This window comes from Peromyscus eremicus, chromosome 2 (genome assembly GCF_949786415.1).
Source record: "Peromyscus eremicus chromosome 2, PerEre_H2_v1, whole genome shotgun sequence".
Lineage (NCBI taxonomy): Eukaryota > Metazoa > Chordata > Mammalia > Rodentia > Cricetidae > Peromyscus > Peromyscus eremicus.
In genome coordinates, this window is record NC_081417.1 from 86,509,636 (window position 1) to 86,527,473 (window position 17,838).

The following is a 17,838-nucleotide window of genomic DNA, read 5'->3' on the forward strand; positions in this document are numbered from 1 at the left end:
CAACGGGCAGAGAAATTCCCCTGGCATTATTAAGTTTTATATGACACCCACTGTCAGTGCCTCTAATATGCTCTGGAGAGTCAGAAGTGGCTTTGCACTCCTAGTCCCCTAGAAAAGCTCTAAGTTCATGGTTCAGACAAAGTGATACCAATGAAAGGGGGAGGGAGGGAGAGAGAGAGGGAGAGAGAGAGTACCTAACAGCCTAATGTCTAGCCCCAACTGGCTCTTTCCTGGATCTCTGCTGCCTTGCTGCCCTGAGCACTCATCCTGTCATTTCCTTCCTTAGGATCAGCTTGTGTCCCACATGACTTTGTTCCTCCTTCAGGTTCTAGTCAGAATCTCCTCTCTCGAGAAGCAGACTTTGACCACTCCTTCCCTCCCAGATGATGTACTACTTCCAGGATACAATCTGTTCTGCTAAGTTGTCGATACAATGTTTTATAAGAAGGAGTCATAAGATGGACAATATTCATGACCACTGGGGTTCTTTTTTTTAAATTTTTATTTTATAATTTAATTTAATTTTACATAACGGTCATGGATTCCCCTGTCCTCCCCCCCACCCCCCGCCTTCCCCCCAGCCCACCCCTCATTCCCATCTCCTCCAGGGCAAAGACTCCCCTGGGGATTCAGCTCAACCTGGTAGATTCAGTCCAGGCAGGTCCAGTCCCCTCCTCCCAGGCTGAGCGAAGTGTCCCTGTATAAGCCCCAGGTTCCAAACAGCCAGCTCATGCACTAAGGATAGGTCCCAGTCCCACTGCCTGGGGGCCTCCCAAACAGTTCAAGCTAATCAACTGTCTCATTTATTCAGAGGGCCTGATCCAGTTGGGGACTCCTCAGATATTTGTTCATAGTTCGTGTTTCCATTAGTTTGGCTATTTGTCCCTGTGCTTTTTCCAATCTTGGAGAGGACCTTGTCACTGCCTCTAGTTCATACATATGAAGCCTAAGAATCCAGAGAATAGAAGATCCCACAACGACACAGGGTACAGAAGACAGCCAGCCTGAGCTAGCCCAGGTCTTAGGGTCCAGGTCCAGCACCTCCTGTCCTTGCTTGCCATTGTTCAAATGACCTGGTTATCTTACTCTTCCAGGTTTTTAGGCAATAAAGGGCAGAAGGCTGTTTCCATTCTAGGCCTCCTCAAAGAAGTGTGTATGGAAAATATCTCCCACACTCATAAGGATTCCTGATTAGCCCAGCCCATCCTGAAGGCCAGTTTGAGGTCAGTCATAAAGCCTGGTAGCTACAAGAGGAGAAAGATGAGGTGTGTCCATTCATGGGCTCAGAAACTTCTCTGATCTTAAGAATGACAACCTATTGGTGTAATTATTAAGGCCACTCCATGTAGTTAAAAGGAGATTTATTTAATGGCATAACTTACAAATTAAGGGATAGGTAGGTCACGGAGTCTGGGGAAGGTGTTTCACAGTCCAGCAGTGTTCTCTGGAGCTCTGCTTGGTCCACCTCCACCATCCAGGGTCCTGGAATGAAGAGAGCGCTCGCCGATCCAGATCTCGGGTCCCCAGGCGCCTTGCTTGGCCCCGCCTTGTAGGCGTGACAGTTGCTGAAGTCTCAATGGGGGTTGGAACTTCCAGATCAAAGCTGGAATGGCTACCCACTACATCTCCCCCTTTTTGTCTAAATAAGAAAGTTCTAACCTAATACAAGACTATATACAAAGGAATGGTTATCAAATATTGTCCAGGAATAATGAGGGATAATGACCTAGATAAGATGGAACTACAACCAATGCAAACAATATCAAGCAAGAAACACATACTAAAATCCAGAGAAGTATAGAGCATAGGTAAATGGCATGTTACAAAGATCATTCCAAAAGGTGTCCTATCCTAAAGAACCTGAATCTAATACTTAATATGTTCTATCTACTAAGTTGTAACTATAACTGCTAGTCTTCAATACCATCAAAGACCTGAGGAGGAATATAATGGTACCTGAGAAATGGTAGATGGATGCAAGCAACTTTCGGGAATCTTGCAAGAGTAGACTGAGACAGCTGGCAGCCTGGACAGTCACCTAATGTTTCTCAGCATTGTTGGTGCATTCAAATTGGCTACAGGCCTAAAGTATCTGACAGGCCATTTTCAAAAGCAGGAATTCTGAAAGACCATCTTACCCTGTCTTGGCAGAGTACAGTGGTCGCTTTCCTTGTGTCCCGCTTGTCCAGAAAGGATAGCATTGCATTTGTACTGTCAGCCGTCGAGGCAAGGGCAGTTCTTTGCCCAGTAGGCCATTTTGTGCCAAGAAGACAAACTTCCAAATGGAAATGTCTTAGAAGCCCAACATTTTCTCAGGATCAAATTGGTGCAGCCAGGAGCAATTGTGTCTCACATCAACAGAATTCTAAGTTATCTAAATGCCATATTCTCTAGGTCTATGAAGTGTTTGAAGATTACTTGTCCATCTGACCTATGTATCTGTAAATCTGGATAACCTAACTAACATAACTATAGAGATCACAAGCATAGGTGACTATAAATCTATAAGTCTTATCTACCAAAATAACCTAAGGACTAAGGCTTCACGTAAACAAGGTAAACAGTCTATAAGCAAATGTATGGTAAAGAACAATGACTTCAAAATTGTGACAAACACAAGATATTTATAACAAAGGTAGGAGTATATAGTGAGATATGCAATATGACAATAATCTTAAATATATATCAATATTTATAACAGAGGTAGGAGTATATAGTACGATATGCAATATGACAATAATCTTAAATATATATCAATATACCAAATATCCTAAACAGAAGTAGAACATACATAAAGTATGACAGATATAAATTTACATTTGTATCAATATACAAATATTTCATATAAGAGTAGAAATATATGTACATTATAACAAATATAGTTCTGTATTTGTATCAATATACAAATTATCTTAAACAGGAATATAAAAATAGTTTACATTTGTATCAACATATAAGAATCCATAACAGTGCAAATTACAGTGCAAATTATCTAAGGCTGCTATTTTACTAAATTTGTTTACTAGTACATACAATAATCTACCATAATATCTTATACCTATCCATTCCATTTCTTCTTTTCCCTTTTTTCTTTTTTTCTTTTCTTTTTTTTTTTTTAGAATACTGAGTTTAATATTTTCTTCCATCCCCAACCCTATAACCATCATCCATAACCCTGAGAATTATGAAACCTAAGGGAGAAGGGGCGTCATTTTCTTAGAATTGCTTCCTGCTGCTAGCTCAGTCGGTAGAGCATGAGACTCTTAATCTCAGGGTCGTGGGTTCGTGCCCCACATTGGGCGCCAGATATTGGTATAATTATTAAGGCTACTCCACGTAGTTAAAAGGAGATTTATTTAATGGCATAACTTACAAATTAAGGGATAGGTAGGTCGCGAGGTCTGGGGAAGGTGTTTCACAGTCCAGCAGTGTTCTCTGGAGCTCTGCTTGGTCCACCTCCATCATCCAGGGTCCCAGAACGGAGAGAGTGCTTGCCGATCCAAATCTTGGGTCCCCAGGCGCCTTGCTTGGCCCTGCCTTGTAGGCGTGACAGTTGCCGAAGTCTCAATAAGGGTTGGAACTTCCAGATCAAAGCTGGAATGGCTACCCACTACAACAACCTATGTATCAACTTCCTCTATGTTTGTGACAAATGAGACACCTTTTCTCTGAAAAAATTTTACCTTTCCCTCCATGACACTGAAGGTCAGTGTCAGTTGGTCTGGCCATTCCTTGTGGCATAGTAAATCATGCAGAGTAAGGAAACAACATAAGGTTTAGCAAGGGCTGTTATAGGATATTTGTACACTGTGTGAAGACGTATTACTGTGATTGGTGTAATAAAAAAACCCTGAATGTCCAATAGCTAGGCAGGAGGTATAGGCAGGACTTCCAGACAGAGAGAGAACTCTGGGAAGAAGAGAGGTGGAGTCACCAGCCAGATGTGGAGGAAGCAGGACATGCAGGGGGAGAGGTAACAGCCATGAGCCTTGAGACAAGGCATGGATTAATAGAAATGGGTTGATTGCAGTTGTAGGAACTAGTTAGGAACAAGTCTACATTATAGGCCAAGCTTTCGTAATTAATAAGAAGTCTCCATGTCATTATTTGAGAGCTGTCTGGTGGGAAAAAGAAAGATTCATTACAAAGAACCAGGCCTGAATGCAAGCTTTAATCCCTTCCTACTTGTGTGAGTCAATACAAAGAGCCTAATGTCTTTGAGACTTAGTTTCCTCTCCTATAATATGGGACCAATAATAGAACTTGCCTGATAGGTTTCATGAAGGTTGCATGGGGCAACTATGTGAAAGAGTTCCTGAGTATTTCTCACGTATGGTAAATGCTTCATACACAGTGGCTATTGCCAGTACTCCACCAGCATCATCTCCCTCACAGACATTAGTAGGGACAACAGTAACATTAATTCCATGTCCATGTTGTTCTGCCAAAGAGCATGCCAGCCACCTGCAGAAATTCTACCAGATTTTCTATCTTTCAATACAACACTCAGTGTGTCTCAGTTTCCACTGCTACAGAGTGATTTACTGAAACTCATATGAGATTTCAATTTGCTGCTACATTTATTGAGCACTTACTGTGTGTTAGGTGTTATGATAGGCACTAAAGTCAGAATCTGCCCACAGTCTACTTGAACATATCCATGGAGACAGCTGAGAGTGATGGGTTCTCAAAGGAGTAGCCATCCTTTTCATGCCATCACCTCCAATGCATCCTCTTTCTGGAACCCTCCTAGGTTACCCCAATATCCCATATTCTGTCTTCCACATGTTCACTTTCACATGACCCAGTAGTTCCTTAAGAAGAAATAAACATTCTTTATCTTAGTATGTGCTCAGAAATGCTTGTCTCGAATGGATATTCCCAGAATCGATTTTCCTTTCCACTGTGGTAAACACAGCATCCGATGGAAATCGCATGCAGCTTCAACTCTTTACATTTCTGGCCTCACACTGTAAGAGAAGAGAGTCCACCAGGAGCCTACCGGATCAGTTTCATCTCACCTTTGGGATTCATATGAACCCCTTCATTATTCAAGACTATGGTCCCTATCCATGCAATTGGGATTCCTCCTGGAACCACTACAATGGCAGCAAAGCATGAATCATATTGCTAATACATGATGGGACTCTAGCAAATCACTCCCACTCTTACCTATGTCTTCATAAATGCCACTAGCTGTCACAAATCCTTGCAGAACCTGAACAGGGCTAGCAGGGCTGGACAGTCACATGCAATTAAAATTCCATTACCTCCACTGAGCAGAGTACAGTACATTTACTAATATAATTACATCGCAATTGTCGAAGTCAGTGAACGATGTGAAGTTTATGAGGTAGTGCCCTCTACAATGACCATGCCTTCTTTCTTCCTGATCTTCAGTGTCACCCACTAAGGACTTCTACCACTCAGAGGAGCAGCCTTGCTTTTCTGGGCGACATATGAAGTGAGTACACCATATCTGAATATTTGCGTCCCTCTGAATTTGAATTGAACTTTGGTTCCCACTGAAACAGCATTGAGAGGCGGGTTATTTAGAGGTGACAGAGGCTGTAAGGACTCTTTGCTTTCACAGATAAGATAAAGTCCTTATAGAGTAGCTAGATAGAACCAGGTAGTCCCACTCTGCCTTCTGACCCGCCCCACCCTATGGAAAGACACAGAGTCAGCCCCCTTCAGAGGAAGCAGTGTAAGTTACCTTCTCAGAAATAGAGAAGGTCCATCACCACTTACCTGGGGCCTTATAGTTCTTCTCTTCTTGAAAAGAATTGAATGAAGAAACAATGGAGAGCCTAATCAGAAGTTTATTTATCAAAGCAGACACTGTAAAGAGGGATTGGAATGGGCTGATCCATGTCATGGAGGTTCTGTGTTACGTATTTTAAAGAACTTTTGCAAATATTTATGAAATGGGTGGCACACTCCGGGGGAAAGGTGACCCTTTTATCTTTCCTAAATCATGAACTATCATATCTTCCTGTTATGACATTTCTTCCTATGATCCCCTAAAAAGGGAGGGGTCAAAACCACAGTGCAAGTAATATTATGATATCTTGGAAGGGTTTTGAGGATACAGACTGCTTGCCATTGCATATATATGGGAGAATACCACGGTTTCTGATATGGTGTGGAAATCTATCTTCATGTTCAAGGTTATTTAACAAAAAGTCATTCTGACCAGCAGAAAACAGTGACCAAGAGGCAGCTGCAGTTTTCCTGATACCTTGTATCTAACTCCATGCTTAGCTGGTATCAGCCAAACACAGAACCAGCTGGCCTTGTAACCTTGGACTTCCCAGCCTCTAGAACTGTGAGAAATGAATGTCTAATCTGTATGAATTCCCCACTCTAAGGTGTTTTGATATAGTACCATAGACCACAACAGCCATAGTCCAGGGAAGGTTTTATTGCTCCATCTGGCCATTGCAGTCATCCTGGAAGTAGGTAAAGAAAGGAAGAGAATGAGTTAAGATAACAGAATTCCCTTTTATAGTGTACAATCATAAAACCCACCTCATGTTGTTGTGACAAAGGCTCAAAATATGCTACAAATGGTTTTCAGGTGATTTTTCAAATGTTCCCAATTTGCATGTTTTCCTCACCTGAGCAAATGCTTTGACTGTGTCCTGTCCCTGTCTGTTGACATCCCAGAGAGATGACTTCAGCTTGACACATGAGATGAAATGAACATGAAGTGGGTAAGTCAGCCCTGCCCAGAGTTGTCCCCTATAGATGCTGGGATGGAGGTGACATCCCGGCAGATGACTAGCATTTGGTCCAAATCACGCAAGAGCTTCATCTGCACAATCCAGTTACTATCTGCCTTGCAGTTTTGAATCTTACGAAGTGTTGTCTCTCTTCCAGTTCAAGATCTAGCTCAGTAAGAGGAGCATTCACCCCAATTTCCAAGGTAGGGACTGAAGCTCCAAATGACAACTCCACTGACCTGAGAATACTCATCTAGGAAGCTGTTAGACTGAATTTGATACACTGTTTCCTCTGACTTTATCTCCCCTCCCAGATAATGTGGAAAAAGCCGAGGTCCTTAAGTCCTGGATCTTCCCACAGGCAGCCTCTGTTCTACTCTGACACTTGCTGAGCACTGGAGTGTTCTTGCAAATCACTGAAGTAGCCTTCTTCACAGCGTCTTCAGAATCCCCCAGTCACAAATGACAGGCTCTTGCTTGGCTGCCGTGTTGATTTCCTAGCTTCTACACTAGAACGTAAGCTTTACTGGAGCAGCAATTTTGTCAGTACCTACCCTTATACCTGGCACAGTTTTGGACCCATGGAGGTGTTTGATGAGAACTTGTCAACCAACTCAATGAATGAACAAAGAGTCAAACAACAGCTCTCATTGGCTCAGTGGAATTGGGAGTACACGTTCTGAGCCTCTATTTCTCTGCTACAAAATAAAAACTGTGTATCTACTTTGCAGGCCTATTGGGAGATGTGAAAATAAGCATATGGGGTACTTTGTTCAGTGCCTGGTGCACACTAGGTACTTCAGAAGCAGGAACTTTGATTATTACAGGGTAAAGTCCCAAACATTGGCACTACCTCCACCCTCAAGCAAACGAGGGATGTGCTGATGGGGTGTTACAGCATCTCCAGCATTTTCACAACAGAGATGGGAACGTCCCCTTGTTCTGTTCTCTGAGCTGGCAGTCAGCCTAATCACCAAGCCATGTTCCCTAATATCTCTGTGACAGTCCTGTCCCCTGGCTCCCCAACTGAGTGGCAGGAAGAGCAGAGAGAACTGAGTGTACAGGGCCTTTGCTTGTCAAGGAATATGCAAATGAATTCATTAAAGCTCCACCAGTCAGAAAAGATCAGCTCTGTGTCCTCAGAGCCCCAGTAACAGACCCTCAACTTGCTGAGCATCCCTACATAAACTATCCTGCCTTTCTGGGTTCATTTTACAATCTGCACAATGCCAGAGACAATACCCAGTTCCTAGTACTGTAAAGACCACATAAGACCAAGTAAAAAATGATAGTCATGATCACCAGTGATGGGGGATGCTGTGTCACATGCTAAGCTAATGACCAGGTCTTGATACATCTTCCAAAACAATCCTACTAAAACCAGATTATTATCTATTTATTGAGCTGAGAAAATACAGACTCAGAAAGGTTAAGAAACATTCTGAGGTAACCCAGCAAATAAGTAGCAGAAGGAGGGCTTAACCCCAAATATTACCCAGCATGATATCCTGCACCCTAGTCAAAGCAGCGTGAGATGGGAGTTCCATTCAGGGCTCCACCTAGCTCCTTTGCTTAGCCCCTGTGAACCTGTTTCTGGGCCTTTGTCCTAGCTCTTCTATCTTCTTATACAACTTCCAGGGAGCTTCCTGTTCATTCCCTTACCTCCTCCAATCTGCTCAAGCATCGTTTTGTATCAGAAGACAGCCAGAAAGCCTGTCTTCCTACCCACTCATAACCTGCCAAGCTTTCCCAACCCCAACCTGTATATTTTACTGCTTCCCTTATGGCTAATAGGGTATATATCAACTCCCTTCCTGCTCCATAATGGATTCCTGAGAGCAAAATCTTTATTCCATTGTTTTTTCCTCATTGCCTAGACTGGTGCTCAACATATAGCAGTTGCTCAATAAATAATTTTTGAATTAGTCAGTTAATGGGAAATGCTAATCAGGAAGTAAATGTTCATTCTATTTTGTCAAATCCTGGTGTGAACTAAGCACCTACTGTGTTCTAGGTCTCATGCTACCAGCATCATACCAGCAATACCTGGATGTGACATCATTCTCAATACCCAGAGCTTCAAACTACTCAATCTCATGGTGTTCAATAAGATCCTCTCTCACCTCTTTTTCTTTCATTTCTACTTTCACCCAAACCAGTCTCCCAGATGTGTGCAAGGAACCAGTGAGTCTTTTAATTAAAACAGTCTTCTATGATGAATCTGTTATTACAGAGCTTTACCTGTGTAAAACATTAATAATACAAATTTCATTTGTTTATGTCAGTGCCAAGCATTAATTTTTAATAGCGAAATGTATGAGTTATGAAAGGCATTAATGCAAACCAAATCACCAGGCGAGGATGAAAAGGAAATCTATTTTTTAGGGTAAGCAGTGGCGATGAAATATTATTGTGGCTTCCAAGCAAAGAGGAAGGGAAAAATTATTTCTTTATCTGTCAGCAACAATTAAAAAAAGGGCACAGATGAAGGGAGAATTTTATCTTCACCTTCACATTGGCTCAAAGTTGGAGCTTAGCTGTCCCTTTCATCCCTCCTGCTTTCTGGTGGCAATTTCAAAGCAAGAAGTTTATGCAAAATTGTCCTAATTATCCTCCCATCACATTAATACTTACAAGATAAAATATTAAAAATAATTTGTTATATTTATGCAGGGTGATAGAGTTTACAGAGAGTCCATTGCCTCAGCTGGGCCCTGTAACTCCACAGCAGAGGGAAGGCAAGCGACCCCAACTTGACAGAAAAGCTCACAGAGGTACCAAAGGGCTCAGTGGCAGGACTGGGTTTGTAGGAAACACGTAGTCAATGAATGGAACAGAATAGCAAGCTTAAAAGGAAAAGGGGGAAGGAGAAGGGACAGGGGAGGAGGGCCTGAGGGATAGGCCCAGAGGAGAATGCAGAGAGGGAGGTGATCATCAGAAGCCCAATTCCTGTGATTTAGCCTCCAGTCCCTGACATCCTCTCCCTTTCTCCACTTGCACCCTAGGCCCTGCCTTGTAGCATCCTAATCCCTCTCTCTGCATTCACCCAATGGGAGGCCAGAGTAGATCAGATCTACTTTTCATCAGTAGAACAGATGAAAGAAGAGACATGTCCTCTACCAATCCTGACCTTCCTGCCCTGGCACTACCTCCTCATCAAGGGCTCCTCAATCCAACTTCCAGCAGGAACCTCTTTGTGATTCACTTCTCACATGGTGCCAAGAAAGCACTGTCTCCTCTCTTGAGATGGCAGCCATGGCGACAACTTCCTACTGCTTCTGGTCTCTGGGTACTTCTACCTCCCTTGTTCACTCTTTTATCCCAACTCAGATCTTTGCCAGGAATCCCTCCACAAAGCCTTCCTCAGACAAACTGTCCAGAGTTCTTCCAGGGAGACTTTTTTCTCCTGCTTGGAGTCTGGCTCACACCTCAAATCTCTCACTCCACCATTACATACGGAGCCCACTCACCACCATGGAATTAATCCAAAGCAAGGTCAGCTCTCTTTGCCCTGGAGCATCTTATCAGCTAAAAAGTATCCCCAGCCAGTGAGTCAGGCCAGCACTGGTTCGTTGACATCTATGTTGGGGTATCTGCTGATGTCTATGGTTGCCTGGGTCAAACAGAAGCAGGTGAGACCTGTCCTAAGAAGGAACATTCAGCATATTCCAAACCACAAAGAGCATGGAATGGGTCTTGTCAGGATACGGGAAGTTACAGTGTCTATCCATTCACCCTTCAGTAGGCCTCAGACACTCATTTGTAGGGGAGGAAACTGAGGATCAGAGGCTGCCACTAGCCTGTTTCCCTAAGGCCACACAGTTATATTTTATCAAAAGTTGTCTTTTATAGAAGGCTGGCTCTTGAACAATATGCTGGGTAACATGTATTACATTTAATGCCTCAACAACCCTGTGAGAAAGTTGTTCTTAATATCCACATTTCATACACAAAGGAATCTGGGATTCAGTTATGGGGAATGTGATGCCAGGTGGGGACCCTGTGCTGTCCCTTGTGGTGATGTATTGTGTACCCTAATAAAATTTGCCTAAAGATCAGAGAACAGAACAAGCCACTAGATTAAACATAGAGGCCAGGCAGTAGTGGCACACAACTTTAATCCTAGCACTCAGAAGGCAGAGACTCGTCTGGATCTCTGTGAGTTCAAAGCCACCCTGGACTATATGAGATTGACTCAGTCTAGGAGAGAAACAGAGCCAGGCAGTGGTGGTACACATTTTTAATCCCAGTACTTGGGAATCACATGCCTTTAATTCCAGCACTTGAGATCTCATGCCTCTGTTACCAGTATTTGGGAAGCACACTTGCCATTAATCCTATCACTAGGAAGGAAGTAATATGGCTGGGAGGAGAAAGGTATATAAGGCGTGAGGAGACAGGAACTAAAGCCTTTTCAGCTGAAAGCCCTTTCTGCTGGACCCCTTTGGGCTGAGGACTCGGAGACATTCAGTCAGAGGATTCATGGAGTTGGAAAGGTGAGAGGTAACTGTGGCTTGTTCCTTTGTCTCTCTGATCTTTCAGCATTTACCCCAATATCTGGCTCTGGGTTTTTTATTAAAAAGATCATTTAGCAATTCAAATTATAGTCCCTTTTCTTCTTCACCTGACTCTTGCCCAGAGACAAGCTACCTTGACTCCCTTTCACCCACTCTGCTACTGTGACTTCTTGGGTAAAGCAGTTTCCAAGGATCACATGGAAGTCCTACCTGACTCTAACTCTTGCCCACTCCCCAGGGAGTGTCTCTGACATCTTAATCTACTTTTGGTTCCACTAATGAATGAAGTATAAAAGACAAAAAATTCTGTAATAGTAAAAAATAATCATTCCTGGGAAAAATAATATTGGGGCCTTTGGAATCTAATAGATTTTTCTTAACTTTAATTTGAAAAACAGAAACACACTGTTATCATTATAGTGACAAGGAATACCAAGAAGAATTAGGTTAAAAGTGAGCCTTCTCTTCTTGGATGGCTCTGAAACCCTTTCTTAGAGCTGATCACTATACATAATTTATGACTTCGCTACCTAGCAAAGAACTTTTAAAATCTTTTGTACCAATGGGATTGGGTTAAACTGTTCCATACTAGTTATTATTTTTTTTTTTTACTTCCAGCATTAGACTTGAGATATTCTTCTATGCCAGGACATTTGCACCATCCATTCATTCATCACATGGGCACTGTGCCAGGTGTAATTCAAGGTGCCAAGTGTGAATACTTTAGTCTCCGCCATCACTGCCATCTTGACCTGTGCAGCTGGCATGTATTGATGGTGCATCATGGGCCAGGAACGGCACAAAATCCTCCTTCACATGAACCTCTTGACCTAATGTCGAAACAGCTGTAAATAGGTGCTTTGCAGTTCTATGTGTTTAGAATGACACCACATCTGCACTTTTAAAGGAAGAGCTAGAGTTAGAAAGTAAGTAAAACCAAACAAGAGTGGAAAGAGGTACTGAGTGCGAACAAAGGAACGCAAGGGACAGGAAAGCAGAAAGGAAATTGGGGGAGGTTACAAGGTGGGTGAGGAGCTGGAGGAGGAAGGAAGGAAAATCTACTAAACTATACTCTGCTCAAAAATTCCATGATACTGAGACCTGGTATGCTAATTTTAAAACTTAAAATAGTTAAGTAACTCACACAAGGTCATCCTCCAGATCTAGGATTTGAACTTGTGCAATCTGACTCCATAATTCAAACCCACAATGCCCCCCTAGTATTTGTCCTCACTGAGTTTGCTGTTTGAGAATGACTGAGGATGGGAGTAAGCATACAGTAAATAGGCATGTCAAGGATCGTTAGAGAAACCCAAGAACTAGGCAGATGGTTTAGCTGTTCAAATGCTTGCTGTGCAAGTGTGAGGAAAGCCTGGAGATCAGATCCTCAGAACCCATGTGCATGGTAAGTGCGCACAGCAGACCACCTGTAATTTCAGGTGGAGACGGGAGCCACACCAGAACAAGCTGCCTGGCTGTACTAGCTAAATCTGTGAGATCTAGGTTCAGTTGAGAGACCTTGCCTCAATGAATAAAGTGAGGAGTGGTTAAGGAAGATTCCAAAAAACAACTCTGGACACACGAGCACACACACACACACACACACACACACACACACACACATGCAGGCACCACACATACAAGAGAAAGGAGAAGGGAAAAAGAAAAGAAACCTGGCAGGAGATATATATATATATATATATATATATATATATATATATATATATATATATATATATATATATATATATAGTATGCAACATTTTATGGTACATTATATGATAAATTATGATAAATTAACCATTTCTTTGCTGGCAGATGTTTGGATCACTCCCACTGTTTCATGACTATAAGCAATTCCTCTCCAAACCATTATTTCCCCAAGTTCTCAAGCATAATGTGTCTCTGTACTCATCGCTGTACTCTCTGTACAACTAGTTGCTAGGAATCAGTTTAATCTATAGCAAAAATCAAATTTCCTGACAACTCAATTAAAATTTTTTTGAAACTAGTTCTTCAGGTAGGTCAGGGTGCCCTTGAACAAAACACTCTGTATAGTCCAAAATGACTCTGAATTTCTAATCCTCCTGTTCCTGGTGTGTGCTAACATGACAGGTGTGTATACTGTTGGATGTCACGCCTAGAGCTTCATGTATGCCAGGCAAATAGTCCACCAACTGAGCTACATCCCCAATTCCTTCATTTCCCTTTTTATGTATGTTTTTTCAACTGTGTTGACTTCTTGACTCTGAAATTGTTTCTTAGGATAGGACTCAATTTAATGGAAAGTGTGAAATAGAATGAAGTCAAATCACAGAGATTTGGGGGTTAATCTTAGAGCCCAAACTTACTAGATTAGTGGTTCTCAACCTTCCTAATGCTTCGACTTTTTTTTTAAAATTTATTTATTTTTATTTTATGTGTGTTGATTGGTATTTTGCTTGCATGTATGTTTATGTGGAGTTACAGACACTTGTGAACTGCCATGTGGATGCTGGGAATTGAACCCTGGTCCTCTGGAGGAACAGCCAGTGCTTTTAACCAGTGAGCCATCTCTCCAGCCCCCAGCTTTGACTCTTTAATACATGTTCTTCATGTTGTGGTGATCCCAATCATAAAATTATTTCATTGCTACTCATACCTGCAATTTTGCTACTGCTATGAATTGTAATGTAAATATCTGTTATGCCGGATAGCTAATATGTGACCCCCAAAGGGGTTGTGACCCACAGGTTGAGAATCATTGTACTATATGGTAATGAACATATTAGAAATCTCAGTATTTGGGTCATAACCATGGTGAGAGGCTGATAGAAGTTGCCTTCTGAGGGATTTGGGACATAAGATTGTCTGAAGGAGGTCAGCTGCAGGATTTAGACCCACCACCAAGAATGAATAAACTATAGAGGACAAGACATGCTCAGGATTGAGCCCTCATTGGTGGGACCTACTGAAGTTACCCAAGTCCCCTCTGAGTTTACAACCCACAAAACAGATCAGCACGTACCACTGAAGTAAAGGAGATCTATCTTCAAGGAGCAATAGTGTAAGTAGATATGCTCCTTCCTCCTCACTTTTCCTTCAGATCCCCTCCTCTCACACCTTGGGCTTCTCTCCTCCCCGTCCCTGTCCTCTCCGCCTTCCATAGAGAAATGGAGGCTCAGAAAGGCTAAAGAATATTCAAAGAGTAACCTTCTTCTATCCTGTTTCCCCTTCTCCCCCAGCCCCCACCACAGGAAGAACAGTGCAGGGAGGAGAGATGAGACTGGTCAGACAGTAGGCACTTCTTCCCCAGGCTTCCCCTCGGCTACTCAAGTCTCACGCTGTATTCTGTGAGGCAAAGGGAATTTTAACATTAATGTGAGTTTGGAGGGTTAGAAATAAACAGACATGGTTCTTGATACTTAGAAGAAGCCTCCCTCAACACCCCAAGTAGCTGAGAGTGCTGGATCTCCAGCCTGTGGAGAAGGGAGCCTTCCACTTAGTGAGACAGGAGCAGCAGGCACAGCTGGTAGCAGTTATGTGGGGAAATTAAAGATTTCGTGTTTACGTCGCCACCCGTTAAGATTCCTTGTTATTAGTAAATAATGAGAAGGTTAGCTCAGCTGATCTTTCCTCTCCACTTATGAGATTACATGACTTATTTATTCATTCAGTGCACATCTGAGAAGCCCTTGTGAGAAGATGGAAGGGAACAATGTCAAACATTGAAGGACAGGACAGTTGACATCCTGGACTCTAGTAGAACAGAGAGGTAGGTGCAAATCCAGTGTGTGTGTGTGTGTGTGGGGGGGGTGTTGGTAAGGAGACACCCAGGAAAGTAAACTGAATCTCCTACCATGTAGAAAACTTGGGCAGAAAACAAAAGAAGTGAGAGAATATTCCAGAAAATGTTAGTCAGGCAGCTACAGCAGAAGTCTGCAAGAGGGAATCAGGCCTGAGAACTGGTCACCGCACCTCCCAAGCCACTGGGAATCTCTGAGAAGGTTGACTAGAAGCTTCATACTCCTCCTTCTATGAACCCCTTCCCAAGCCAGAGACCTTCACCTCCCTCTCATGCCCAAAGTCCAAGGAAGCAATACTCTCAAGTGGCTAAAAGAAAAAAGAAAACCATCTTCCTCATACAAGAGACTGTCAAAGAAGGCACCCACCTTCCCAGAAAAGTCTGTCCTCAAAGGTATTACACTTCAGAAACAGCTCAGTAGTTAAGGGCACTCACTGATCTTACAGAGAACCTGGGACCTCACAACCAACCACCTGCCAACTCCAGGTCCAGGGGATCCAATGTCCTCTTTTGCCCTCCATGGGCACTGGCATGCACATGGTGGTTGTAACAAGTGCACACACACACACACACACACACACACACACACGTGCGCGCGCGCACACACACACATGCACACTTGTAAAAACTAGACAAAAGGTCCTGAAGTGCAGCTACTCTGTTCCAAACTTCATAGTCACAAGCTTATAGTACAGAAGAGCAAGTCAGGGATCAGAGAGGTCATCAACTAGTGAGCATGGCATCCCCCTATCCTCTGGGCTCCATGTCTGTAACTGGATGACAAGCAGTAGCTTCCAGTCAACTCCAAGTTACATTGCAATAGAAGCTTTTGTGTGCAGAATCCCCAAAGTGGCCTCTCTGCTGCCTCAAAAGAGGAAGCACGCTTTGTCCTAGACAATTTATTTGATGTTCTCTGCTTCATTTCACATGTTGCCTCAGCACAGAATCATCCATGATGGAGGGAATAAGCAATACTGTCCTTGATAGAGCTGAAGGAAAAAAATCTGGAAGCTAGTAAATGTTGTCTTTGCCCAGTTTCAGATGGCTAAATCACAGTTCATCAAGGACTCACAGGATGCTCCAAATCTGCAGTCTTCAGTGGAGCCCCTGCCTCTGCTCTAGCAATACAACTCACGCTAAGAACACATGTGGCCATTCATCTCTCACGACACAAACCCAACATTTTTCCTTGACTAATAGCCACACGCACACACACAAACACACACATACACACACACACACACACACACACACACACACACACACACACTAAAATTCCTACTTCTTGTCTAGTCTGTCAGATTTTAAGCCTCACTAGCTCTTGTAGGGTATGGTGTTTAGATCAATACGGCAAAGAGAAGCAACATACTAGGTTCCTAGGGCTAACTACCACAAATTGCCTAAAAATGGGTGGCCTAGAATAATAGAAATTTGTTCTCTCCTGTGTTTGAAAGGTCGAGTCTGACACTAAAACGCTGACAGGGACACATTCCCTCTAGAGGTTCTAGGAAAGAACCTTTCCTTGTCCATTCCTGGATTTGTGCGGTTTTTAGCAAATGCTAGTGTTTCCTGGCTTTGGTTGCCTCCACTGAAACTCTGCTTTTGTTTTCCCGGGGGCCTTCCCTCTGTGTCAGCCTACATATTCCTCTATTCTTGCAAGGATGTCTGTCATTGGATATAGGACTCACCCTCAATATATTCTCATTTTAACTAATCACACCTATAAAGGCCTTGTTTCTCAATAAGGTCGCACTATGAGATTTCAGGAAGAAAGGAATTTGGGCATACTGTTCAAGACAGTGAGTCTTCAATGAAAAGTATTTTAAAAAATCAAAACCAAACATTTGCACTACAAAAATTAAGCTCTTGCAAGCATTCCTGCAGTACCTAATTTTTTTCTGTAGATGACCTTGAGTGACATCACCATACGACAGTTCTTGTCAACGTTACTACAAGAATCATAGGCCCAGAAAATATAGAAGAAATGGGGCATGAGTGTATGATGCTATAGACATGTAAAAGTCACAGAGAGTAGGGTGAGCTTAGCCAAAAGGCATGGCAGTTAGATCTCATGACTCGGGATTGGACCTCTTCTTACTTCTCTGTACTTCCTTGGCCAAACAGGTATGTCCATACAGAGAAGCACAGCAAGGCTGCCTAGGCCTGGAATGTGCATCCTCTCAGAATGATTTCAACAACTAGCCTGAGGCTGAACCCCAAAGTGCAATTCCCCATTGCCCAGCAATGCCCACTTCCCTTGATCTCCTCTTCCTCCTCCATAGCTGTGGTGCTGCCCACCGTTAGGGCTCCATGAATCCATGTAGCTTCCTAACGTATTTATGCACTCACCTTGTTCCAGAAGGTTCCGAAGCACATATAAAATAACACAGACACATCCCGGAGCGCACTGCTTAGCACGGTGTAAGTTTTCAGTCACTACTAGCCTTCCTTCCTAAAGAAAACCTCAGCCATTTAGACCAATCAATGTAGAGAGAATGCAGAGGCTAAAGGAATGAGGGGAACGCAGCTATTCTTAGAGAAAAGTAATCTGAATAAGTAGATCACCTATTCTCCCAATATAAAAAGTAGTTTAAAACTAGTAGCAACATGAAGTCCTACTGATATTAGTAAAAAAAAGTAAATAACACTGTATACACATGAGGCTGTATATAGTATGTTCCCCTAACAAGATGGAGAAAATTTTTCCCTCCCTCCCCTCCTGATCCGTGACCTACATTCCTCTTGGTAAGGGAACGAGCATCGCTGGGGTGCATTTTGGGGAAAGAGGTGAGATAACTGTGAGTCATAATGA